This window comes from Schistocerca cancellata, chromosome 1 (genome assembly GCF_023864275.1).
Source record: "Schistocerca cancellata isolate TAMUIC-IGC-003103 chromosome 1, iqSchCanc2.1, whole genome shotgun sequence".
NCBI classification, from domain to species: Eukaryota; Metazoa; Arthropoda; class Insecta; order Orthoptera; family Acrididae; genus Schistocerca; species Schistocerca cancellata.
In genome coordinates this window covers 768585731-768613537 of record NC_064626.1, presented here as the reverse complement: position 1 = coordinate 768613537, position 27807 = coordinate 768585731, and positions in this window count along the sequence as shown.

The following is a 27807-nucleotide window of genomic DNA, read 5'->3' as shown; positions in this document are numbered from 1 at the left end:
AACTTTGCTTTTGAAAGTTCCGCTTTTTGGGTCCTTATTTGCTTTAGAAACCCATGTACGTTTAAAATAAGAAAAAGACAAACAGCTTGTTAAAATGGAGGCGTCAAAGCTGCGTGCTTGCGCGTCAGATCATACCACAGTCGGCTTGGCAGCTACATAAGATAGTGGAAGACTACCAGCTCATACTGCCAGGGAACACGCTTCGAGATGTCCTCTGTCAGCAAGGTGAGGCACACGGTAAGAAGAACACGGCCTGTGCGCACGTGCAACAAAACTAACGAGATACTTGCGATAAGCTTCACAAATCCCGTTAATAACGTGGTAAATTGAGAGAGCATAAGCGACATTGCAGGTTGGGGCTGGTGGAGAAATCGGCCGTGGCAGAGCACGCACTGAATGAGACCGACCACGTAATAAAATTCGCCGACACGGAAGTTCTGGCTGTAGAGAAGCACTATCACACGCGCTTGTTCAGAGAAGCTGCAGAAATCCAAAAACACGCGAACAGTTTCAACAAGGAGGAGGAAAGCCTTAAGGTAAACGGATCCTGGCTTCCCGTACTGCAGCGAACGACCGTCGCAGGTAGCAAGAGGAGAACCGCACCGGAAATGACCGTGGAGAAGCCCTCGGACGTTGGCGCCCCAGGTACATATAGTCTGCGGCCGCGAGCTCGCCTCCAGTTCACCACCGGCAATGGAGGGTGAAGCTTTGACAATGCCAGCCACTCGTGCTGGCGAAACGTCAGAAAAATCATTAGATGAACGTCGGCCGAAGAACCCGAGACAGAAGCCAATAGGCAGTTTGTCAACAAGTGGCCACGAAAGCCTTAACAATTTTGTAAATTGAGAGATGTTGGCAGTTCAGGCTGTAGCATCGGCACCAGCTGACAAGCCTACAAGCTGATGTGACTTCTCCCGGCGCGGGCGTGGTATCGCTTCTTTCACCTTTGGCAACGATTTGAAAAACTGAGAACTGCCAAGAAAATGACGAAAGTCATGGGATGCCTCTTAGTACCGTGTCGGACCTCCTTTCTCCCGGCGCAGTGCAGCAGCTCGACATGGTATGGACCCAACAAGTAGTTGGAAGTCCGCTGCAGAAATATTGAGCCTTGCTCTGTCTATAGCTGTCCATAATTGCGGAAGTGTTGCTGGTGCAGGAGTGTATGCAAGAATTGGCATCCCGGTTATGTTCCATAAATGTTCGATGGGATTCATGCCGGGCCGTCTCGGTGACGAACTCACTCACTCAAATTGTTCAGAATGTCCTTCAAACCAATCACGAACAACTGTAGGCCCGTGACATTGTGCATTGTCATCCATAAAAAAAATCCACCGACGTTTGGGAACATGAAGTCCATGAATGGTGGCAAATGGTCTGCAAGTAGCGAACATAACCAATCAATAATATTTTCAGTTGGACCAGAGAACCAAGTACATTCCTTACAAACACAGCTCACACAGTTATGGAGCTTGCAAAGTGAATTGTTGACACCTTTGGTCCGAGGCTTCGTGTGGTCTGCGCCACACTTCAACACTACCACCAGCTTTTATCAACTGAAGTCTGGAGTCATCTGACCGGGTCATTGTTTTCCAGTCGTCTAGGGACCACCCGCTAAGATCAAGAGCGCAGGACAAGCGCTGTAGGCGTCGTCTACTGCCATAGCTCATTAAAGCCAAATTTCGCTGCACTGTCCTAACGGATACGTTCGTCGTACGCCCCACATTGATTTCTGAAGTTATTTCACACAGTGTTGCTCGTATGCTAGCCACTGCTCTCGTTCGGTAAGTGAAGTCCACTGCCCACTGCGTTGTCCGTGGTGAGAGGAAGTGGCTGAAATTTTGTATTCTCCGCACACTCTTCACACTGTGGATCTCGAAAACATTAGAATGTCCCATGCTTCTAGCTCCAACTACCTTTCCGCATTCAGAGTTAGTTGACTCCTGTCATTCGGCCGTGATCTTGTCAGAAACCTTTCCACACGGATTACCTGAATAAAAATAACTGCCTTTTTATACCTTGTGTACTCATTACTACTGCCATCTCTATATGTGCATATCGCTATCCGATGAGTTTTCAACTACCTCCAATATGACCTTGCCTAGAACAGTACAACAGCGTTAAATTCAACTTTAGTGAACTGAGTAGATTTGAGAGGTGGCAGATGCCCCTCTCATGTTTCTATCTTACTCTGAGTAATTCGATTTTCTTCTCTAATTGCATGAGGTGAAAAGTTGCTATTCCTTCACACGCGGACTTCCCACACAGCATCTCTCGTCACCCGGGTGGTCTGGTGACAGGCGTGCTCCGTTGATCTTGAAAGGGTTAAGCCGACGGGTGTGAGGGAGCTGAGTGAATGCTTTCCAGACGCCGACATTGTCATAATAGCGGCGGAGACACGCCCACAGGGGCCTGAAGGAGCGGCTGGGCTAGAGGTTCTGTTAGTTCGCAGAAACTTAGCGAAAACACTATCTGGCGGACTACCAGTGCGGCGTGGGAATGACTTGTGTACCCAGGTAGTTTTGGTGGGCAAATTCCCGCATTTTCTGCAAAATCGTAACTGTGGTTGGCTTGCTCAGGGCATAGCTCCGTGACGTAGCAAAATCGGCGCAGAAATTGGCGCCAAGAATCTCCATTGGTGGAATGGTAGTGCTTCGGCAATAGAGTGGAATTTTCCGCCGGTTTTCGAGTTGCTGATTGCAACGTTTAACCACGACCACTGTCGTGGGGGCGGGAATGTTCTGTGTTTGGTTTGTACGGGTGCTCTTGTGGTAGTCGGCTCTCGCCTTTCAGTCGGGGTAGGTTACAAGACTGAGCTCTCACTGCTCTGGACAGCCTGCCTTCTGTTGGCTGTCTAATATACTTTTATTTAATTGTAACTGTTTGTGGAAGTTGCTGAAGTTTCGACTTCAACGTAACTTTCCGAGTACAGTTGGCAATTGAGCGTTCTGCGTACAAGCGGCCTATGTTGACTGTCTTGAGCAGTTTTGGCTAAAGTTGACTGTATCGGAGTTACTGTGTGACTTAACTTGTTAAAATCAATCACTGTACCATCAGTGACTTTGCGGCGAGCCTTCTTTGCCTCCTCCCAGAGGCGCATTTGTATTGCTATGAAGTCTTTAGTCTGGAACAACCAGACCAGGATAATTTGTTTCGGGCTATACTCGCGACAGTATCATCACCACGACGGGATGTCGAAGCAACCAGCCATCGCCTCCAGTACGCCAGATCGTGTTCTTGCAGTTAAGAAGACAGTTTGGTAATGTATGTCCGCAGCACCGGCAGATAGGGATTTTCCTAGGTGATAATCAGAGCTCAGCAGAGCGCGCCTGTTCGTGTTTTTCTCACTTTGTTCTGGCTTGGGTGTTCATTGTCTGAGTTCTCACTACTGTAGCAGCAATTAATGTTGGGTTGGCTGTGTGTTTCTCTTAAGATTTGAGTTGCAAGGAATTGGCTCCACATACCACTTTGTCATAAATATCACAATCTAGTTTAGGGACAACTTCACCTTCACAGCATTTATTTGAGTATCCAATTTGAGCCAATTTTATGTATTGTAAATGTTTCGTGTGTTTTGTTTATTATTTTGATTTTAGTCATAATAAATCATGTTGTTATTTTGGACAGAACTTTCATTCTGTCAATCGGTAGAGCAACCCTTTCATTTCTCACTACGTTAATGAAACTTTCCTTAATTTCTATCCAATTAAATTATTGCAGGTGCCAAACTCTTTTCTACTCCACTTGCAGGGTCGATTACAGTCAGTTCGCGTTTCTTCTTAATCCATGTGCAGCAGCAAAAGTAGGAGTTAGAAAAGGGGGGAGGGCTTAAAGCATCATTTCCATATGAAGATTCGAGAAGAATTTAGTGTTACATACACTGCTAGCCCTGGCACCTCGCAGATTTACTAAGAATAATATTTGATACCTCACTTTTTTAAGTCTGGTCTTTTCCGCATGAAAGCTGGGTAAAGGGAACTTGAGATTTTTTAAGAGTGAATTTAACCCTGGTCAAGAGACACTCAAAAGCTTTGCCGTTATCACTCTTTGCATAGCCACATTAAACTCGCTCAACTTTTACCGTTATCTTCCCCCTGTAAAAAGTCTCTAGATGCAACCTTTTATGTTTTATTCTCTTGAGCCCAGACGGACTTCGACTGTACCACGTATTGTGAGGAAAATACCGTACACTGTCAGGAAAACTGAGAACGAAGGAAATTCTTAAACAGAAGAGGAAAATGCAGAAACGCTCAGGAAGAGAGAACATTGCAGCTTAGCAATGAAATCAGAAGGAAGCGTTAGGAAGCTAAAGCGAAACGTTTGTAGGAAAAATGTGAAGAAATAGAAAAGGAGGGAAGGGGAAAGGTGGAAAGGGAAATCAGCCTTGTCTTTTCAAAGGAATTATGCTGGCAGTTATATGAAGTACTGTAGGAAGGTAACGGGAAATCTAAATCTGGGATTTGAACCGACGTCAACTCGAGATCAGCTGTCTTATCATCCCAGAAGCAGTTGTAGACTCTAATTTCTTGGTAATGAAGTGTAGACTACAATTTAAGAAACTGTCAACAGGTAGGAAATCCAGGAGATGTGACCTGAATACCTGAAAGAATAAGAAATGTGGAGAGTCTGCAATGGAGCACTAGGCAACGACTAATTGAAAGTGGAGAAAGAAAAGTAACAGAAGATTATTGGCTAGCTCTGAGGGACGAAATAGTGGAAGCCTCAGAGGTTCAACTGGACAAAAAAAGACAAAGACAGAAAAACGTTTTAGGCTATAGACGGCATATTGAATTTAATTGCAAGGACTAAAATAAAGAGGTAAAGGAGAAAATATAAAAATGCAACAAATGAAGCAGGTGAAAGGAAATACAAACGCCTAAAAAATGAGGTTGAACAGTGAAAAGTGCAAATCAGTAAGAGCTACAAGAGAAGTGCAGAACTGTTGATGCATCCATGACCATAATAATGTAGGTACAGCTAATAAGAAGATTAATGGAAGCCTTGTGAAAAGAAATACTGCTGTATGGACATCAAGAACTCAAATGACGAGTCAGTATGAAGTAAAGAAGGGAAGAGGGGAAGACTGAATGGTGGAATGAACATGTAGAAGGGAAAGTAGCTTGAATATTAGGGAATGGGAAGCTGATAAAGATGAGATAGGCTGTGTTGTGAGAAGAATTTAACAGAACACTGAAAGACTTTAGCCGAAACAAGACAGATCCTTGGAAAGCCGATAACGGCAAAATTGTTCCATCTGGTATGAATTATATATGAGACAAATGAAGCACTCCCAGATTCAAGGAGTCATTCCAGTTCCTAAGGAGGCAGACACTGATAGGTGTAAATACTAGAGTTTCATAAGTCATGTTTACATATTACTGGCTATAGTTACCTATAGTAAAATGGAGTGACATGTAGTATCCAACCTGGACAAAGAACTGTTTGGGTTCATGAGAACTATAGGAACTCTCCGGACAATACTACTAATGTGGTTAATCTCAGAAGACAGTAAGGGTAAAAGAAATGTTTATATCATTTGTAAATTTGAGAAAAACTTCTTACATAGTTGACTGGAGTAGATCGTTTAAGATTTTAATGTTATCAAGGATAAAATACACAAACTCAATGATTGTCTACAGATTAAATAGAAACCAACTACGTTTGTGAGAGGTGAAGAAAATGGAAGGGAGGCAGTAGCTGAGAAGGGAATGAGACAGGGCAGCCATCTTCTTGAATCGTTGGGGGGAGCTAACAGCAGAAGAAACTGTGGAGTAGTACGCATGGCCGTTACGAAATACCCTTGACCTTGAGTATCAGGTTGCGTTTCTGACCTTAGCTGACCTACATAACTACTAGGAGAAATTTGAAAGAGGACTTAAATTTTAAGGGTGAGATATTCGAACTTAAAGGTTTGTAAATTTGTGGAGGTTGCAAAGGACTTGCTAGATTAGGTGGAGAGACGGATACTATCTTCAAAAGAAAAGCTGCCGGCCGCGGTGGTCTAGCGGTTCTAGGCGCTCAGTCCGGAACTGCGCGACTGCTACGCTCGCAGGTTCGAATCCTGCCTCGGGCATGGATGTGTGTGATGTCCTTAGGTTAGTTAGGTTTAAGTAGTTCAAGTTCTAGGGGACTGATGACCACAGATGTTAAGTCCCATAGTGCTCAGAGCCATTTGAACCATTTTTGAAAAGCTGATTTCCTTTCCCTTCCTTCCCCAGTCCGAGACCTAATCGTACACTGTATGTTAAATAAGTAAACTATAAATTTCCTTCGTTCTTTTGTGTGGTACAACTTCACTATAAGGAAGGATAGGATGATAGAACACACCCTGCCGCACCATACGTTACGTAATTTTGTGTGTAGAACGTACTGACAGAGGGGGCGAGGTTTGCTGGAGAGTAAATACTGTGAGGTTGGATTATTTTAAGAGGGTTGAAGTAGATATAGTTGCAGTAGTTATGCAAGATGAAACGTCCTCCCATGTAACGGACTGCGCGGCCCCTCCCGCTGGAGATTCGAGTCCTCCCTCAGGCATGGGTGTGTGTGTTGTTCTTAGCATAAGGTAGTTTAAGTAGTGCGTAAGTCTAGAGACCCATGACGTCAGCAGTTTGGTCCCTTAGGAATTCACACACATTTGAACAATTTTTTTGAAACGTCCTCCACAATGTAGACTTGCTTGAAGCATTACGTCGAACCAGTCCTCAATCTGGAGACTGCTGATGCGTGGTTCTTCTTGTAACGTCTTGTAAAGCTATCGGAATTTTAACCGTAAATATCTCTGTGATGCACGATGTTGCTCTTGTCGAAGACGCCACACGAATCTGATGAACATGTCGTGTACGCGTAAGCTTTTCGAAAATAGCAGTAATTTGTTGAGGCGGTCTTCTGACAGTACTTTTGGAAAAACCAGATGGAAGTAGTTGTGTTTTTGCGGAAACATTTTCCCAAGATAATTTTGTTTACGTGGTAGATAAACGATAAATAAATGTTTCCGAAACTATCTAACCCAAGTCGTTTGCATGTTGTGTCCATTGTCACGGACACGAAAACGCTTGGTGCTGCTGCTTGTAAACTCTCAATGAAGGTGGGGAGGTGAAGGGAGCGCGGGGCAGCGAACGTTTAATGTAGAAATCATGAGGAAGCCGGCCAGCAATTACGGGTTTGGCGCAGGCGGGCGTGTGGCGTGGCGGTGGGTGGTGGCGGCCCGCCGGCTGTTTGGGCAACAATTGGCTGCGCTCGGTGACGGATGGCGGCGGCGGCGGGGGCGGCGGCCGGCGCGGCTGACAGAGACGGATGGCGGACCACACGCGCTGCCCGCGGCTAATGCCGTCGTTACGGGACACTTTGGCCGCTCGCTGACCGGCGGCTGCGTCTCCTCGCGGCCAGCAGGTAGCAAACCGGACACCAGCTGCGGGGTTGCACGCGTCTAATCTGAGGGTCGTCATCGTAGCGAACACCACAGCAAACACTCGCAGTCGGGTGGGTTTGTCTTCAGAGGCGTACACACTAGCCCAGCGAAGGCAAACGAACGGCAGTCAACGGATTTGTCCGGACGTCGGTCGCCAACGCATTGACGTTCTGCCGGTCATCCTCACCAAACCAAAGATTTGGAACAAACGGATTCTGGCATGTGTAATAGCAGTCGGATCTGATAAATTGTCGAGGTTGCTCTCACTTCATTATTTTTATAAAGTAGCGTTTTAATAACAGTTTCATCGAGCGGTATTATGGGAGAAGAAGGGGCTTTGGCGGTTGTCTCATGTGCAGCAATTATTTTATTGCAAGAAGCTGACATAAAAGGAAGAAGAAACGACGCTCGTTGACGACCTCTCTTTTAAAACGCAGGGAGAGCGCAACGGCAGTGCACCACTCCATTTCAATGATTGTCTTCGACTTGCTAAGAAGAAGATGTGGGCTACTGGTGTTGTTGCAAATAAGGCACGTGACGTTGCTGTACGATTCTGCACAGCCCAGACTGCAAATAGTCGGTCCTCTCGACGGCTAGTTCCATGGGGCCGTTGAAAAGAAGGTAAGGAAGATTAGGGTTTAATGCCCTACCAGAAGATGAGATCATTCACGATGCTGAATATGGCGCTCGTGAATTCTCTTGACAGTTGCAGGATCTCGACCTGAAGCAATATCGTGAAATGGTTCTCGATGGGCCACAATATTGCCGGTTATAACTGCCCACGTCGTGTTGTGCCGACTCCTGTAGCTTGAATGGATTTTTAAGATTGTTTTATATGCCCGACTTCTGATTTCACCACATAAGTCTCCAGGGTTGAGCAGTTATTGCCCGATGACGACACGCAGTTCAGTTCTTAAAGCGGAGTTCGCCGTTATTAATTATGTTTTTAGATTTAATTTTCTTACTCGTACAGAGACTCAACGTTCCTTTTTTTAACAGCGCGTCGTCAAAATAAGTATGAAATGCTAATGTGTTTGCAATACATAATGTCGACTATTGAGTTAAAGTTCGTACCTATTTTGCTATTTTAGAGAAGAGAAATCTTAAGCGCTTCTGCTTCTGCTTCACTAATTTCAATTTACTTCCTATCTTAGTTCAGTATTTAACACAAATTATATATCAATGTCATTTCAGAGATATTACGTCGGTTCCACATTAACGGAATAACACGTAATAGTCATTTAACATCACTTTTATTAATAATCCTTTTCCTTATGACGTAAGTGTTAATGAATGATTACTATCTAGGAGGAAAGAGGGATTGATCCTAATCATGAGATAATAGCTTTTAATGAGCCCGCAATTGTTAATTAAATAAAAAGTCACGTTCAAGGATGATATGCGAACAACTTTCGTTACGTCCGTTTTCACGTATCTGTCAAAATTAATCCTGTCGCCCACAATTCAAATTAACACTGACGTTAACCACTTTTGTTGGAACATCGAACCGTAACTATTACGTGAAAGTTTATTATAGTCCCCGAATTAATTCCTTTCGGATATGCGCACGACCAAACAGCAGAACAGAACACAAACGACTTGTTTTAACAACGGAACAACGCAATAACGTTACATTACGACAATGTCCGCCCAATGAACATCTCTTTGGCTTTATCTTTTCTACTCTGCTTAATTAAATTATTCCTAATACAATTTATTCAGCTATTCAACGAAAACATGTAACAAAAAATAAAATAAATTTATCCCAACGTAAAAGATCCGTTATACGGTGTCGAATTTCGACACGTCTACTCCTTCCTACAGGAGGCATAACACGAGCTTCTCACGATCAACCAATATTTCGATGTGATTTATGAATGAGAAACCCGTTGAGTAATATTATCCTTACTCGGTATAGAGAATGCAGATGACATTAATGCGACCTACTTCGTGCAGGTGGACTTAAATGGCTTATTATTTGTATATTCAAGCATTTAACTTGTTGTGTGTCAACATCACTGTAGTAGTTGGGGACAAAGCCCCACGTGGGGTAAAATCCGCATCGAGTTCTGGAACTGACCGCCGTCGATTCAGGAGTTCAACACCAGGCGAAAAATTTGTCTTGTAACTTTGTATTCCAAGTAGGTTCGTCCTGGCAGCTTGTTCCAGAGCGGAGAGCATGAAGTACGTTTGTTTTTTGCTATTTACATAAAACTTTTCTGATGTTTTATCCTCCTTCGACATGTAGGTTTTTTAAAGAAGAATCAACGAATTACAACATTTAAGCTTCACTTTTGCGAGGAAATAATTATTCCAGTTGGTCCCCAAAATAAAATTTTGCTCATTTTCAGGAAACAGCGAAATGAGGCAAATCCCTCACGTGTTTTGGGGGTAAATCCACGCAGCTCAAATAATATGAGGATAAATCTTCAATGATAATCAGATATAGCTATGAATTTACTATTTGGCAGGAAGTATCCGAAGAGCAAGAAGAATAAGGGCCTGGGACTTCAAGGTAGAATCAGACTTCTCTGTCACTGTATGAAATCGGTGTAGTAAAAGTGCAGGAACAAACGAAAAACTCATTCTGTTTCAAGTGCTTTTATTAAACAGTCATCCTCCTTTATCCACAGTTTGCTCAAATGGGGCAGAGACCCGCAGTACAGTGTTTCACGCAAGTTTGTGGGTATTTTTTTTTAATTTGTCTGTAATTAATCATCAGACAGAACTGGAATTTGAGCGGGTTATAGGTACTTTGACTTCAATTTGAAATTGGGGGGAAAAACCTCTCACTGACCCTAATGATAGAAAAATTGTAGATTGCGGGACCTTACCCCCACTTACCTTATGATCCATTTTTAATGGTCAGCAGTGTAAGTAATCGTGTCAAAAGTGTTACTGCAGCCATTTGGGAGTATGAAATTTATCACAAAATCTGAGTCTCAACTGTAATACCATAAAGTCGCCTCAAGTTCGTTAAGTGTACGTGTACTACTTGATAGGTAAAATAACAAGACAGTAATGAGACACCATCATCATTGGGGATGAACATTTAAATGGTGCAGGACAGAGAACAGAGCAAGCAGTAAAACTGTGTATCACACACATATGCAATTAAAATATTTACAAAAAAATTTCCGTTTATAATGAAACGATTCTACGAATCTCGGTTATACTGTGATGTAGTTCATCATAGCACGAATAGCAAGCATTGCACACTGCACCAGCTGGCCATTAATGTTTGGGTGAGATATATGTGTAACATTTGATTGTTTGATCATTAACTACACTACTGGCCATTAAAATTGCTACACCACGAAGATGAAGTGCTACAGACGCGAAATATAACCAACAGGAAGAAGATGCTGTGATATGCATGTGATTCGCTTTTCAGAGCATTCAAACAAGGTTGGCGCCGGTGGCGACACCCACAATGTGCTAACATGAGGAAAGTTTCCAAACCGATTTCTCATACACAAATAGCAGTTGACCGGCGTTGCCTGGTGAAGCGTTATTGTGATGCCTCGTGTAAGAAGGAGAAATGCGTACCATCACGTTTCCAAATTTTATAAAGGTCGGATTGTAGCCTATCGCGATTGCAGTTTATCGTATCGCGACATTGCTGCTCGTGTTGGTCGAGATCCAATGACTGTTAGCACAATATGGAATCGGTATGTTCAGGAGGGTGATACGGAACGCCGTGCTGGATCCCAACGGCCTCGTATCACTAGCAGTCGAGATGACAGGCATCTTATCCGCGTGGCTGTAACGGATCGTGCAGCCACGTCTCGATCTCTGAGTCAACAGATGGGGACGTTTGCAAGACAACAACCATCTGCACGAACAGTTCGACGACGTTTGCAGCAGCATGGACTATCAGCTCGGAGACCGTCGCTGCCGTTACCCTTGACGCTGAATCACAGACAGGAGCGCCTGCGATGGTGTACTCAACGACGAACCTGGGTGCACGAATGTCAAAATGTCATTTTTTGGGATGAATCCAGGTTCTGTTTACAGCATCATGATGGTCGCATTCGTGTTTGGCGACACTGCGGTGAACGCACATTGGAAGCGTGTATTCGCCATCGCCATACTGGCGTACCACCGGGCGTGGTGGTATGGAGTGCCATTGGTTACACGTCTCGGTCACGACGTTATATTTCAGATGTGTCACGACCCGTGGCTCTACCGTTCATTCGATCCCTGCGAAACCCTACATTTCAGCAGGATGATGCACGACCGCATGTTGTAGGTCCTGTACGGGCCTTTCTGGATAGAGAAAATGTTCGACTGCTGCCCTGGCCAGCACATTATCCAGATCTCTCACCAACTGAAAACGTCTGATCAATGGTGGTCGAGGAACTGGGTCGTCACAATACGCCAGTCACTACTCTTGATGAACTGTGGTATCATGTTGAAGGTGAATGGGCAGCTGTACCTGTACACGCCATCCAAGCTCTGGTTGACTCAATGCCCAGGCGTATCAAGGCCGTTATTACGGCCAGAGGTGGTTGTTCAGGGTACTGAATTTTCAGGATCTATGCTCCCAAATTGCGTCAAAATGTAATCACATGTAAATTCTAGTATAATATATTTGTCCAATGAATACCCGTTTATCATCTACATTTATTCTTGGTGTAGCAATTTTAATGGCCAGTAGTGTATCTTGTGCTCATGTGACGTTATTGTGGATGCGGCCAGATAAATTATTTGATTTGCACACACTATTTTCCTCATTGGTATCTATTCACTGGATTCATTGGTACCTCTTTTGCAGTATCAAATACTTTTCCTATTGTCGTGGGTGTATCTGCCCTCTGAGTGTACCTCAGCTTTCTTCTTGGTATCCAGCAGCAAATTGCTCTATCTTTCTCACCCTGTCTCTCGTGGAACTCGGGAGGAACCAAATGTATTGCACATTCCAACAGAGTATTTGGATAATTTGTGGATTACACATGGCAATCGTGTAGTAGTGGACTTCGTTCCCAATTGACAAGATGACATAGTCAACCGAATCCAGCGTGGCAGGTGCCAGTGAGAGCATTCAGACTTACGTGTTTGTCAACACTGGTGTTTGAAACCGGAAACGGATTGTTTGTGTCCGGCGGTGAGGCTCCTTTGTCGCTTGACGGCTGCGCACCGCCAGCCACCCACGGCGACACTCCACAACAGAGCCTCGGCACAGGCTGCGTGGAACACCTGCTGTGTGGAGGAACAAGCGCGTCATTAGGGACTCCTGTAGGACGACACAAGGCGCGAGCTCGCAAAGAAGGGCCACTGGGCCAGGCGACCGGTGGGCGTGGCCCTTCACGGCCTTCACCCGCGAAACAACTCGATTCTTCGCTGGGCCTCTGATCGCTACAGAGTTACGTTTCAATTCTTTGTGGCGGGAACCGTGAAATCTATTGTACTCTCACCTCCCAGGGAAACAAAACTAGCCCTCAGCTGTACAGTGAATCTGGATAAGAACCCCAATTTGTCTCGTGTACAATTAACCTCTTTCACTTCTTTGTTCTTCGTTTTTGTCATCTGTTAATAAGGGTCAAATTCCTTTCTCCTGAGCTTTATCCTTATCAAATATTCTTTCACTCTCATACTTTCATCCTTCTTCACTCTTCTGTCTATGAATAATTTGCTGTGAGTAAAATGTTGTCCTTGAAACCTATGACAGCCTGTTGCAAATCTCTGTCTCCTGTAGTCCTATTTCTTCCAAATCCAATTCTATCTCGTGGATCTAGGGTAATTCGGTTCTCGTGCTTACAAGGAACTTCATTTGATATGCCAATCTCCTCTGTTCCATTCTATGGATGGGCTCGAAGAACACCCTCCTTTTCCCGATGGTGCTCGAGTGTCTGTCTGGGTACACAGTTTTTGGTTCGCTCGTCTTCTATATTGCCTCCTGTTTTACGATTTTCCAATATAACGCGACTCCTTCGTTTCACATGATATAACCTTTTAAGTAACTTCCTTCTCGCGAAGTTCAGACTTTATGCAGCGCGTAATGCTTTAGGATGGATCACTGTCTCGTAACGTCTCAGTTTTGCGTTTCCCGAAAGATACTTCATATTCTTTTGCGTTACTGTTGGTTCGTATGCTAAATTCGTCATGTTTATTCGTTTCCCATTGCTTCTTTTTCTATCACTTTCTGTCTGTTATCCTAAGTAATTAAATCCCTCCGCATTCTGACTTTTCCCTCCTCTTTCTTTCATACATCTAGGAGCTGTTCTGTTGTTTGACGTATGATTTACCTTGTCGAAATACATCTGCTTTATATGCTTATCTCTGTAGATGCGTGGTTTGATTAGCTACCTTTTCTAGTGATTGATACGGTATCCCAATATCATCTGCGGATGCCAAATAATCTACCCGTATTCCTTTTTTCTTATGTTCCAGTCGTATTTTAACCTCTCCTTTCATTTCCCTTCGCCATTAAATAATCACTTTATGAAAGAAATAGTTAAAGAACAAAAGGCAGAGTCCATCTCCCTGTCTGACACTGATATTGATCTGGAAGGACTCTCAAATCATTCCTCTTAATTTGACCTTAGATGTCGTATTGTCTGAGGTCTTTTTCAATATTTTCCTGCATGTTGCTTCCAAGATCGTCTCCTAAAAAACTAGGAACGGTGTTGTTCTGTCTACTGAATCATAGGCTTTCTTGAAGTCCACAAATATGAGCACGAAGTTTCTGCTTCTGTGTTTTTGACTTGTGATTACGAGAATCAAGGTTTCTTCCGCGTAAGATTTGCCATTTGTGAAGTGACGTCGGTATTCATCAATTTATCGATTTAGTTGCTTTTCCATTCTGTTCAGTAGTGCTTCCATTCATTTACTTATTCGAGTAGCTAAAATGCTTTCTTCTCTTGCTATCGCCAAAGCAAGTTCGCTGCCATCGCCCACACAGTTCAGGTTGTCTATAATGAAATCCAGAGAGTGTATTCTTTTGTAATGGTTTGTCCCTGCAGATCCTGAAATGATTTGTAGGACTGTGGGAAATATTGTGATTGTGATACAAGGATGTGATAATATTAACAGAAATATAAAGTTTTGATATTTTGTCAACGCCTTACTGTCACCAAATCACTCTCAAGACATATACTCTCTATCGTTTGATTAATTACTCAAACGTTTCTGGATAAAGGTAACTGACGTCGCCAGTCCAAGGACATGAATGTGGATAGCTGGACGAAAATTTGAATACCAGCCTTCCTAGCTTACATTATATCTGGGCATTTCCTTGAATCCAAGCTACATCATTAATTTTCGTGACTGTTCATTAAACGTATATATGATCCGTTGAGCTTCCTTGGCGTAGTGCGTCAAGTGTGTGTGTGTGTGTGTGTGTGTGTGTGTGTGTGTGTGCGTTTTATGAGTGTTCATGTGTCTTGGAGATAACGTTGATGTGTATTACTCGACAAAGCAAACCACAAAACCGGCCGAGCAGGAACTAAACTGGCTACGTGACTGCATAGAGCAGTAGGGACATCGAACTTGGAAAAGACCACAGACAGCCGCAGCGTTGGTTGTAAACGACATTGCATTTATTGATGTTAAGGTGGAGAAAGAAATGACAGTGACGACGGAATAGGTGACAGGATGTGGAAACAAAATATTAAAGCTGAGTAAGGCAGGTGTGGCACGATGGATAGAGTAGAACTATCGAAGTGCATACAGTAAATATTCCATGAACGATGTGGATAAATGCCTCATTAGAAACCAGTTTCTGTTGTATTATAAACAATTGAAAGAAAAATCCAACTGCGAATATTTCAAACTGGACTTTAGAGGTAGCAAGGAAACCATAAAAAAATTTCCATTGTATGAAATTTGATTTTAATCGGCGTCAGAGATAACTAATCATCATGTACTTTGAAAAAAAGTATCAGAATTGAGAGCCCAGTGCTTTATTCGGATTAAACGTAGATATACACAAATTTCACTGTCAAAAAATGAGGAGTGTGGTCAAACAAAAGTAACCAGTAAAATCTATATGGCCTGATTAAAAAATGTGAAGCAACCAGAAAACATGGTCGGATGTCATTGCAACCTCGTAGACTTACACAACATCTGGGCGTAAGTAAATGATTAGAGCTGCAGTTCTCTGTGACAGGTATAACGGTCAGCAGAGTGCATTAGAATTACTCCTATTTGATGTTGTTTCCAGGCTTGGCAGGGTGAATGAGGGACGTGAATAGCGTCATATGTTGAGTGATCACTGTGAGGGACTCAGACATACCTTTTAATAGTGTGGGACAGCAATCTTAGCACATGGCAAAGTTTGAAAGGGACTTCAGTATTCGTCTGGATTAGGCCAGCTGGTCGAAATGTACAGTGTCCAGATTTGTGAGGCATTCAGATGTGACAGTAGCCCAGTGTTGGACCGCGTGGAAACTTCAGGGCAGGCATACACGTCGTTAAGGTTCTGACAGGCCACGGCTGACACACCCAAGAGAGGGACGCCAGCTGTGGTCGAGCGGTTCTAGGCGCTTCAGTCCGGCGCCGCGTGGCTGCTACGGTCGCAGGTTCGAAATCTGCCTCGGGTATGGGTGTGTGTGATGTCCTTAGGTTAGTTAGGTTTAATTAGTTCTAAGTCTAGGGGACTGATGACCTCAGATGTTGAGCCCCAAGCGCTTGGAGCCATTTGAATTTGAGGGTGACCATACTGTGCACCAAGCACATCATAAGCCATTTGTCGTGTCCTGAGAAGGAGTAAGAAGGACTGCTGCAAGCGCACCAGAAGAATTTACCTCGTGCGGTGGAATTCGCTGAGTTCGCTGGTGGTGGACCGCCTGCTGATTCCACGTTCTCGGCTAAAAAGCAAGCTTTGAATGACACGAAGTACGAGAACTCGGTGGGACTGCTCAGGGAGAAGAGTAGAAGTGGCTACCTATCTGTTGTTGTTGTGGTCTTCAGTCCTGAGACTGGCTTGATGCAGCTCTCCATGCTACTCTATCCTGTGCAAGCTTCTTCATCTCCCAGTACCTACTGCAACCTACATCCTTCTGAATCTGCTTAGTGTATTCATCTCTTGGTCTCCCCCTATGATTTTTACCCTCCACGCTGCCCTCCAATACTAAATTGGTGATCCCTTGATGCCTCAGAACATGTCCTACCAACCGATCCCTTCTTCTGGTCAAGTTGTGCCACAAGCTTCTCTTCTCCCCAATCCTAATCAATACTTCCTCATTAGTTATGTGATCTACCCACCTAATCTTCAGCATTCTTCTGTAGCACCACATTTCAAAAGCTTCTATTCTCTTCTTGTCCAAACTATTTACCGTCCATGTTTCACTTCCATACATGGCTACACTCCATACAAATACTTTCAGAAATGACTTCCTGAAACTTAAATCTATACTCGATGTTAACAAATTTCTCTTCTTCAGAAACGCTTTCCTTGCCATTGCCAGTCTACATTTTATATCCTCTCTACTTCGTCCATCATCAGTTATTTTGCTCCCAAAATAGCAAAACTCCTTTACTACTTTAAGTGTCTCATTTCCTAATCTAATACCCTCAGCATCACTCGACTTAATTCGACTACATTCCATTATCCTCGTTTTGCTTTTGTTGATGTTCACCTTATATCCTCCCTTCAAGACACCATCCATTCCGTTCAACTGCTCTTCCAAGTCCTTTGCTGTCTCTGATAGAATTACAATGTCATCGGCGAACCTCAAAGTTTTTATTTCTTCTCCATGGATTTTAATACCTACTCCGAATTTTTCTTTTGTTTCCTTTACTGCTTGCTCAATATAGAGATTGAATAACATCGGGGAGAGGTTACAACCCTGTCTTACTCCCTTCCCAACCACTGCTTCCCTTTCATGTCCCTCAACTCTTATAACTGCCATCTGGTTTCTGTACAAGTTGTAAATAGCCTTTCGCTCCCTGTATTTTACCCCTGCCACCTTTAGAATTTGAAAGAGAGTATTCCAGTCAACATTGTCAAAAGCTTTCTCTAAGTCTACAAATGCTATAAACGTAGGTTTGCCTTTCCTTAATCTTTCTTCTAAGATAAGTCGTAAGGTCAGTATTGCCTCACGTGTTCCAGTATTTCTACGGAATCCAAACTGATCTTCCCCGAGGTCGGCTTCTACTAGTTTTTCCATTCGTCTGTAAAGAATTCGTGTTAGTACTTTGCAGCTGTGGCTTATTAAACTGATTGTTCGGTAATTTTCACATCTGTCAGCACCTTCTTTCTTTGGAATTGGAATTATTATATTCTTCTTGAAGTCTGAAGGTATTTCGCCTGTTTCATACATCTTGCTCACCAGATGGTAGAGTTTTGTCAGGACTGGCTCTCCCAAGGCCGTCAGTAGTTCCAATGGAATGTTGTCTACTCCGGGGGCCTTGTTTCGACTCAGGTCTTTCAGTGCTCTGTCAAACTCTTCACGCAGTATCGTATCTCCCATTTCATCTTCATCTACATCCTCTTCCATTTCCATAATATTGTCCTCAAGTGCATCGCCTCTATATACTCCTTCCACCTTTCTGCTTTCCCTTCTTTGCTTAGAACTGGGTTTCCATCTGAGCTCTTGATGTTCATACATGTGGTTCTCTTATCTCCAAAGGTCTCTTTAATTTTCCTGTAGGCAGTATCTATCTTACCCCTAGTGAGATAAGCCTCTACATCCTTACATTTGTCCTCTAGCCATCCCTGCTAAGCCATTTTGCACTTCCTGTCGATCTCATTTTTGAGACGTTTGTATTCCTTTTTGCCTGCTTCATTTACTGCATTTTTATATTTTCTCCTTTCATCAATTAAACTCAATATTTCTTCTGTTACCCAAGGATTTCTACTAACCGTCTTCTTTTTACCTATTTGATCCTCTGCTGCCTTCACTACTTCATCCCTCAGAGCTACCCATTCTTCTTCTACTGTATTTCTTTCCCCCATTCCTTTCAATTGTTCCCTTATGCTCTCCCTGAAACTCTGTACAACCTCTGGTTCTTTCAGTTTATCCAGATCCCATCTCCTTAAATTCCCACCTTTTTGCAGTTTCTTCAGTTTTAATCTACAGGTCATAACCAATAGATTGTGGTCAGAGTCCACATCTGCGCCTGGAAATGTCTTACAATTTAAAACCTGGTTCCTAAATCTCTGTCTTACCATTATATAATCTATCTGATACCTTTTAGTATCTCCAGGGTTCTTCCATGTATACAACCTTCTCTCATGATTCTTAAACCAAGTGTTAGCTATGATTAAGTTGTGCTCTGTGCAAAATTCTATCAGGCGACTTCCTCTTTCATTTCTTAGCCCTAATCCATATTCACCTATTACGTTTCCCTCTCTCCCTTTTCCTACACTCGAATTCCAGTCACCCATGACTATTAAATTTTCGTCTCCCTTCACTATCTGAATAATTTCTTTTATTTCATCATACATTTCTTCAATTTCTTCGTCATCTGCAGAGCTAGTTGGCATATAAACTTGTGCTACTGTAGTAGGTGTGGGCTTCGTATCTATCTTGGCCACAATAATGCGTTCACTATGCTGTTTGTAGTAGCTTACCCGCATTCCTATTTTCCTATTCATTATTAAACCTACTCCTGCATTACCCCTATTTGACTTTGTGTTTATAACCCTGTAGTCACCTGACCAGAAGTCTTGTTCCTCCTAGCACCGAACTTCACTAATTCCCACTATATCTAACTTTAACCTATCCATTTCCCTTTGTAAATTTTCTAACCTACCTGCCCGATTAAGGGATCTGACATTCCACGCTCCGATCCGTAGAACGCCAGTTTTGTTTCTCCTGATAACGACAACTTCTTGAGTAGTCCCCGCCCGGAGATCCGAATGGGGGACTATTTTACCTCCGGAATATTTTATCCAAGAGGACGCCATCATCATTTAATCATACAGTAAAGCTGCATGCCCTCGGGAAAAATTACGGCCGTAGTTTCCCCTTGCTTTCAGCCGTTCGCAGTACCAGCACAGCAAGGCCGTTTTGGTTATTGTTACAAGGCCAGATCAGTCAATCATCCAGACTGTTGCCCTTGCAACTACTGAAAAGGCTGCTGCCCCTCTTCAGGAACCACACGTTTGTCTGGCCTCTCAACAGATACCTCTCCGTTGTGGTTGTACCTACGGTACGGCTATCTGTATCGCTGAGGCACGCAAGCCTCCCCACCAACGGCAAGGTCCATGGTTCATGGGGGGGGATTCCATTACATGAGAGTACCACTGCTATGTTTCTCTATATATAAGCCCCATCTACGATGTCCTTGCTAATATGCGTTCCACTTTAGCCGAGGCAAACGAAGTAAACTGAACCCTAATCAGACTGATGGACATCTTGATGACGCTGTCATCTGCTCGAGACTCGTCCCGTGCTGCTCAGTGGGACTGAAGAGTCCTACTTGTATGGCTTCATTTACACTCGTCACTACGACTATAAAGTTCGATGTTTCTGCCCTGTGTCTGGTTGATCACGTGTTTAACGCGTGAAGTCCTCTATACTTGCTTCGCTTGGAATTTTCCTCCTTACATCTTTGGACCCTCAAACCTAAAGGCTGCTCACATGCCGCTTTGCGGGTACTAGGCTCATTGCGAATTCAAATATTAGCGGCTGTCTCTCGATGAAGAAATTCCTCTTAAACTGAGGGTTTTTTTAATCGTATGGTGATTTTATACTATATACAGTTGATATAAGGCAAAACATTTTATACAATATACATATGATATTAGACAAGATTAAACCTTAAAGTCCGTGTTTCTCTACCTATTAATTAAGCTGGGTGTGAGAGTAAACAAGTCATCGGGAATTCCTGGGTATGAATGAAGTGGACAGCGTTGGACTAAATGTTCAATTGTCTGCTCTTCTTGATTACATTCACACATCGGTGAACTGATCCAGCTGAAGTACCTACAATAACCATGTCCAGTCCTTAACCTGTTGAGGCGGCACCTAAGGTTCCTCGGTAGATCAAAACCTTTTGGCTTCTTTGTGGGATCAAGGTGATGGGCTCTTGTTCCCAAAGTTTTTGTTGACCATTCATGCTTCCACCTTTCATTTAGATCAAAAACATCCGCGATGAGTTGTCCTGCTGTAACACTTGCTAGTCTTGTTAATCGCAATCATTGCTGTGGCGGATGACAGAACTCCTGGTGCAGTGGTAGAGTGGGTGATGCAGAGATTTTCTTGGCCTCACTCAGTAGAGCCTGTTTCCGCCTTAAGTGAGGTGGAGGGATGTGACTCAGTACAGGTAACCAGTGGCATGGGGTTGATTTGATGGAACCTGTAATGCAGCGCATTGTGTCGTTAAGTTTTGTGTCTACCTTCTTCACATGTACACTTCCCAACCAGACAGGTTTACAGTACTCGGCACCAGAGTACACAAGACTGATGCCAGTTAAACGCAGACAGTCAGCAGGGGTTCCCAGGTGGTACCACTGAGCTTATGTAGTATACTGTTCCTTGCAGCAACTTTATGAGGAACTTGGTGATGTGCTCTTTGTAGCTCAGGGTTCTATCTAGAGTGATTCCGAGATACTTTGGGAAAAGATTGTACCTCAACGTTTGTCCATTGAGCAGAACTCTTGGTTTGTAGTTCGCAGCACGATTCGCTAGATGGAAACAAGAGACTTCAGTTTTTGATGTGCTTGGGACCAATCTCCAGGTTGAGATCTTCTTCAGATCCTCCGTAAGAATTTGTTCACCATCTTCGAAATTACTGCTCTGTGCTACCAGTGCGATGTCATCAGCATAGATGAATTTAGTTGATATTGTGGTTGGTAAATCACTAATGTATAAGTTGAATAGTGGTGGGGCTAAAACAGATCCCTGTGGTAGTCCATTGTTTAGTTTCCGTTTGTGGCTTTTAGAGCTGCCTAGAAACACTTCAAATTGCCTTTCACTTTGCATGCTGGATATTAGATCCACAATTTCTCGGCTTGATACAACTTGCAATAGCTTGTAGATCAGTCCCTGTCGCCAGACTGTGTCATACGCGGCTGTCAGGTCGATGAAGACAGCTGTTGATTTCAGATGGCCTTGAAAACCTGCTGCAGTATGGGTAATTAGGGCAAGAACTTGATCGATGCAGCTGCGTCCTTGTCTGAAGCAAGCTTGTACAGGAGGGGTAGAAGCCTCGATGAACGGTGCTATTCTGGTTAGGTGGACTCGTTCCAAAAGTTTGAATGTACATCTGAGCAGTGCTATAGGGCGGTAGCTTTCAGGGCTGTCTTCTGGCTTACCAGGTTTCAGAGTGACTATAACTTTCGACAGTTTGAATTGTCTGGGAAGTTCGCCAGCGTATGCATTGTGGGCCCATGTTCTTAACAAATTCATTATAGATGTTGTCGGGGCCAGCAGCCTTACCGACTTTCAGTTGCTTGACAGCACTTTCTACTTCCGCTATGGAGAAGGGCCTGGAAAGCGGCTCGTTTCTTGGGGCACTGCGCTTGAGATTAGAGAGTTTACATGGTATGATTCTTGTCTCTCTTTACCCTAGTGAGGTCTGCGATCCGGTTAGCAATGAGGTCGGGACTCAATTTGGGATACGGCTTTTTGAGGTGTTGCTTGCCAGTTAGCCCGTTCAAGACTCTCCGTTCTTTCCTATTTGACTTGCCAAAGTTCATTTCTTTGAGTGTTGCTTCCCATTTCTCTCGTCTGTTCTTGTTTAAAGAGTGGAGTAGCTGTGAGCCCACTGTTTGATTTCTAGAACTTTGGTATTCTTGATATAAAGCTTCATTTTCTTGGTTCCAGCCGGGCACATATTCCTTTCTGTAACCCACTAGGAATGTTTGACTCAGCAGATTTCATAACTAATCTAACGAATTCGTCGTAGTTGTTTGCTGTTGTCTGTAAGTTCTCCACAGCTAAGTTGGAGTAAAGATCTTTTGAGAATCCATCCGAGTTAGCTCGTTGAAAATTCCATCTGGGTAGAGGCATTGAGTTTACATGGGGAATTTTTAAACCAATTTCTGTCATAAGAGGGCGGTGTTGGCAGTTTGGGAATGTTCGCCACATTTGCGACACGTCGCTCACTCCCCCTCGTAAAAATTTTTTAAGCTCGATGGTTATATAATTTTCGTGGCCTACCCGCGTGTGCAAGTGGACTGTAGCATCACTTTATTTCCAAATACATACTTAAATATTACAGACACGTTAGTACAGATCGATCATAAAATAGTCTTCACACTATAAAACTTTTCCACTTTGCTCCTTACACATGAACAACATAGAATCATAATTTTCAGTAGTACACGCCTTAAAGATTCCTTTTCTCGCAATACACTGTCATACAACAACAGAATTACTATTTTTCTTCGTGAGTATACAACATATACTAGACTATTACACTTCATTCATGGACATAGGTTACAATTTTCATATAATACAAAATTCATATCACTGGAATCCTTGACATTATAATAAAGATATACTTTTTACAAGTAGAACATCGGAACACAGTGTCTTTGGATATAACTAAAATATTTACATGATACAAAATTCATATTAGTGAGATAATTGATACCATAATAGAGAAACATATTTTACAATTAATATATCAGAACACAGTTTCTTGGGATATGATTTACATATTGAAAGGGTACAGTACCACCTGACATTGAAAATAGGTACAACATTCTTCGCTATTCATGTCAGAACCACATATTTTTTTGTAATAATAACTCAGTTTCACTTAATACACTGAAGCCGGATAGCAGTGTAGAAAAGAATGACAATTTATTTACTTAATTGATCACATGTGAACTCCCACAAAATAAATCCCTACATCCAATTTGGTGAGATCTGTGAAATGAATGAATGTATGGTCGTCTGCTAACCGCAGATAGTGAATGTGAATATATGATCATCTTTGAGACGGTCCTTTGGTCACCTTTGGTGGAACCAAAGAGATGAAATTTACCGGAGCTTTGAGCACCTGAAATATGGCTGACCAATACGGTAGCAAGGCGCTCCCCCACTTCGGCAGAGGTGCGAGATGACCTGAAGAACGGCCATGTTTTTAGCACTCTGGTGCTGGATCTTGTGTTGGTAAGACCTGTCTTAGGTGTGCTCCGTAAAGACAAAAGAGTGGAGACATGGTATGCATGTGAAATACTTAAGAGTATTTTGGAATGATTATTTCTCTGTTTCAAGAACTTTTAGGGGGAGAATTAAATGACAGGCAGGTAATATTAAGGGGATCGTAGTAACCTTCGGAAGTGACCAACGGTCACAATGAAACCACGTGTAGCAATAAGTTGAAATACTTCCGAGTGCTAAAGTTAAGCTGAATTACTGGTGTGTGTACTATAAGTTGGAAATATTTAAGAAATGACGTGTGCAGGACTTGAAATTAGAGACGAGTACTTCCACGTGGTGAGTACTGTGTGAGTCTCAATCTGTGTGTGAGACAAAGGATAAAGAGAAGTACTCGTCCATGGTATCAGTTGAGGACTCGCGTGTGTGACGAATATGTTCTTAATATTACTTTGCGTGTTATGTTTCCATGTGACGCTTGATTCAAACTATAACACTCTGAGAGTGAAGCAAGGTGAGTCAGCCGTCTATCCAACAACGCCACTCGGCTTGCATTGCACAGGAAGACGTTTATATATCCTCCAGAGTTCATAGTAGGAAAGAAAAGTTACGAAGTGGGGCAGTGTCGTGTGAAACTGGGATGAATACTAATTGAAGTGGGAAAGCTGAAAGTGATGTGATTATAATGTTGTGACTATTCCTTGTGTTGTATTCCATGTTGCCAGTGTGGCGTATTTCATGTAATTTAAGTGTGTGTGGTTTTCATGAGGGAGTAGCAAGATAGGTTCAGAGGCAGTGGGTTATGCATGTTCCTTTTTGTACCGCTTGGTCTGGAGGATATTTTCGTGTTGATGGGTGTGAGAGTGGAAGTGTGAGATATAGCAAAAAGATCCACCATCCTATTCAGAAAGTGCACTGTAGTGTTAAAATAATTACGAGACCATAAGATAGAGAATCACCAATGTAAAGCCATGCCCACTGGGCGGAGTTTCTCATGTGCAACTGTTGTAGAAAATGTAATGGTGTGTTTAGGTTACAGAATTTATCGGAATAAAAAAGATAGTGAAAAGAAAAAGATTGGTGGCCTTTTCCTTCGAATAGTATGTTGTCACGAAATCTAGAATTTATAATGCGTGCGCCATTCATATTCAGTGCGATGGCCACGTGTCGATAAAAGCCGTTAAATAAGAAAGAAAATGTGGTATTGCCAGTGCGTAGTGAACAGTCAGAGTTGTGTAAATTACTAATAGTCAGATGTGCGTTTCCATTTCCGTTGCGTAATATTCAAACAGGAGAATAATTTGTAACTTAATTGTGAGTACTAGAGCTCATGTTACTTGATAAATAAGAATGAATCCACTCGCTTGGCAGACCACTCATCTTGCAGGTCTGACTGCTTGATGCCACAGTATGAAGAAGGCATGTGGGTGCCTCTCAATATTTACATGATATGAGGTTCAGTTTACAAGACTCAATAGAGATACCTTTCATAATTTCACGCCACATGACATCTTCATTTCTTTTTTCAGCTCTCTGCTTGGGTGACTCTACCATTGGCATTTCGGCTTCTACTTTTCTGTGAGGTCGGAGCGTATGGCTTCGTTCCTTCCACAACACTATCATGGAGGGGAGTACATCGAACTGCTCTAGTTTCGTAATCGACTGACTCCTCCTCTTCATTGTAGCCTACGGATTGGGAAGAATGTGTAGACCTTACTATGTCTTTAGGAGTGTTTCTAGTCACAACTGTATTAGTTGTACACATCTTAATACAACATTTTCTCGGACAGCACTTAAACAACTAGCAAGTCATAACTAAGAAAAAGAGCAGTATCGAACCAGTGTACCCCCACACGGAGTACTCGCTTATCGACCAACCACTGAATGTTTTGCGTTGTACGTTGACAAAAAGCTCCTATGAATATGTATCCGGAAATGCATCATTGCCAAAGTAGATGGCGCTGACTAATGGCACCAGGTAAGTGACCCAGCAACATGGTGTAAGCCAAGGTATGATTACGTGTATTCTGAATGACAACGGCTGTTATACCTGTCATCTGCAATCCCATGGAGGTCACCCTGAACATCTGTGGTAACGTGGATGCGATGCAGCTCTGTACTACGCTCGGGAACGATTTGTGGTCGTTGCACGCTCACCGTCCATTTCCAGACACATGTACATAGAACCTTTTTCCGTCCACTTCCAGTCAGTAATCCATCCCTATAGCTTGTCGGTTTTATTAATGCTATCGACTAAGGCTACAGTCAACACACAACTTAATGTAGTACCTGCTAAACATACGTCTAGCTCTATTATATGCGGCAACTGATACCCTTGGCCTCATGTGAATTCAACAGGAAATCTATCTTTCAAATCCTCTTTAATCAGCTCAAGATACTTAACAACCTGTGTGGAATACACCAAGCGTAGTCCCAATAGGAAGTGTTAGGGGACCATTACTTTTCACAATATATATAAATGACCTAGTAGATAGTGTCGGAAGTTCCATGCGGCTTTTCGCGGATGATGCTGTAGTATACAGAGAAATTGCAGCATTAGAAAATTGCAGCGAAATGCAGGAAGATCTGCAGCGGATAGGCACTTGGTGCAGGGAGTGGCAACTGACCCTTAACATACACAAATGTAATGTATTGTGAATACATAGAAAGAAGGATCCTTTATTTTATGATTATATGATAGTGGAACAAACACTGGTAGCAGTTACTTCTGTAAAATATCTGGGAGTATGCGTACGGAACGATTTGAAGTGGAATGATCATATAAAAATGGAGCTCGTCAATGTAGTCAATGATCTCGTTGTATCAAGCCATTAAGTGCAGTGCAGTGCTCTGCGTCGAACTATCGCTTCCCAAAAAGTTGCTTCTGGCATTGAAGAGACAAGTCATTTTATCTTTGGAGGGAAAATTCGTCGATAACGCAGAGCATGTAAATCTCAGAGTTTTTTCGTAAATCCACCTTGAGTGCTATACGGCCCGGTTTTCCGAGATTGAATTGAGAGAGTCGGCTAAAGCACTCGACCCAATACTGCACCAGGACATTCATACACATATCTCTGATCCGGTGAATGGAGGGTGTAGCTATATTAAGCTCCCTAAGGATAAGCTAATAAGAAGGCATTCATTAATGTCGAAATTATAAAGGATCAGGCTTGTTTTTCATAGTAAATCCTGGCTTGCGAGAGAAATTCCAATTACAGAGATCGTCCAGAGCGTCCCTGTACATGCCATGTAGGTGATAATATTACTGGGTGTTATAATTTCGATGGTATAGATTTCCCCGTCAGGATCCAGAACATACCTAAAATTGAGGTGTGGTATACCGGAATATCCGTTCATGTTTATGGCCTGAAGAATAAAAGCAAGTCAGATGAGCAAGACAAGCATATTCTCGTCGGCCCCCTCCATTTCTTACTATGTAAACATGCTGCTCTTCTCTCAAGGTGATAATTATCACTTTGTCTGGATCAAAGACATGTCGCGAGTCCTATTCTCTGCCTGAATTATTTTTCCTCAGAGAATTTATTGGCGGCGCATCTGTTAGAATGCACTTACAAGAACCCGGTACGTGTTATTACGCCTACTGAGGAAAACAAATTCATAAAGTTTAAAAATGCTCACCTGCACAAGCGATGCCCATTTGTAGCGTACGCTGGCGTTGACTGCCTCCTTGCTCCTGTGACCCACTGTGAAGGAGACTCCACGACCTCACATACCACCTTTACAGAGGAACACCTATTGTGTGCAGCAGTGTACCAAATTCTATCGTCCTATGATTCAAGTCTTAGACACTACAAGACTTATGTCGGGGATTAGCCTGTAGTTGGCTGCTCTCTGAGCTCGAAAACCTCGCATTGGAGGTTGATAAGCTTAACAGAAAACAATGGGGAAGTTCCATGACGAAGCTCACAATACATGAAATTTGAAGCGCTAGCTACGAAGGCACGTACCCGTTTTCTTCCATAATTTAAGCGGGAATGACGGTCACTTTCTAGCTGAGCATTTGGCTCATTTCGATTGGGAGAAAAATCAATGCAGTGGCCTACTTGACAGCACTGAGATATATATTCCTTCTACAAACGAATGACGCCAAGAATTACGTTCCGCTTACTTGGCATGCTAAGTTTTATGCAGGCGCCACTCGAGAAACTCGTTGAAACTCTGCCTCTGGGTATATGCATATTACTAAGCTGCATTTCCTGACGAGGAAAAGTTTCAATTTGTGACAAGGAAGGGGTTTTTACCAGGCGAGTATGTGGGTAATGCGCCAAAACTCAACGAAACCAAGCTATACAACATAACTGCATTCTCCAGCGACCTTACAGGCGATGCCGTAACGGATGCAGAGTATGAGTATGACGTGAATGTTTGGCAGGAATTCAA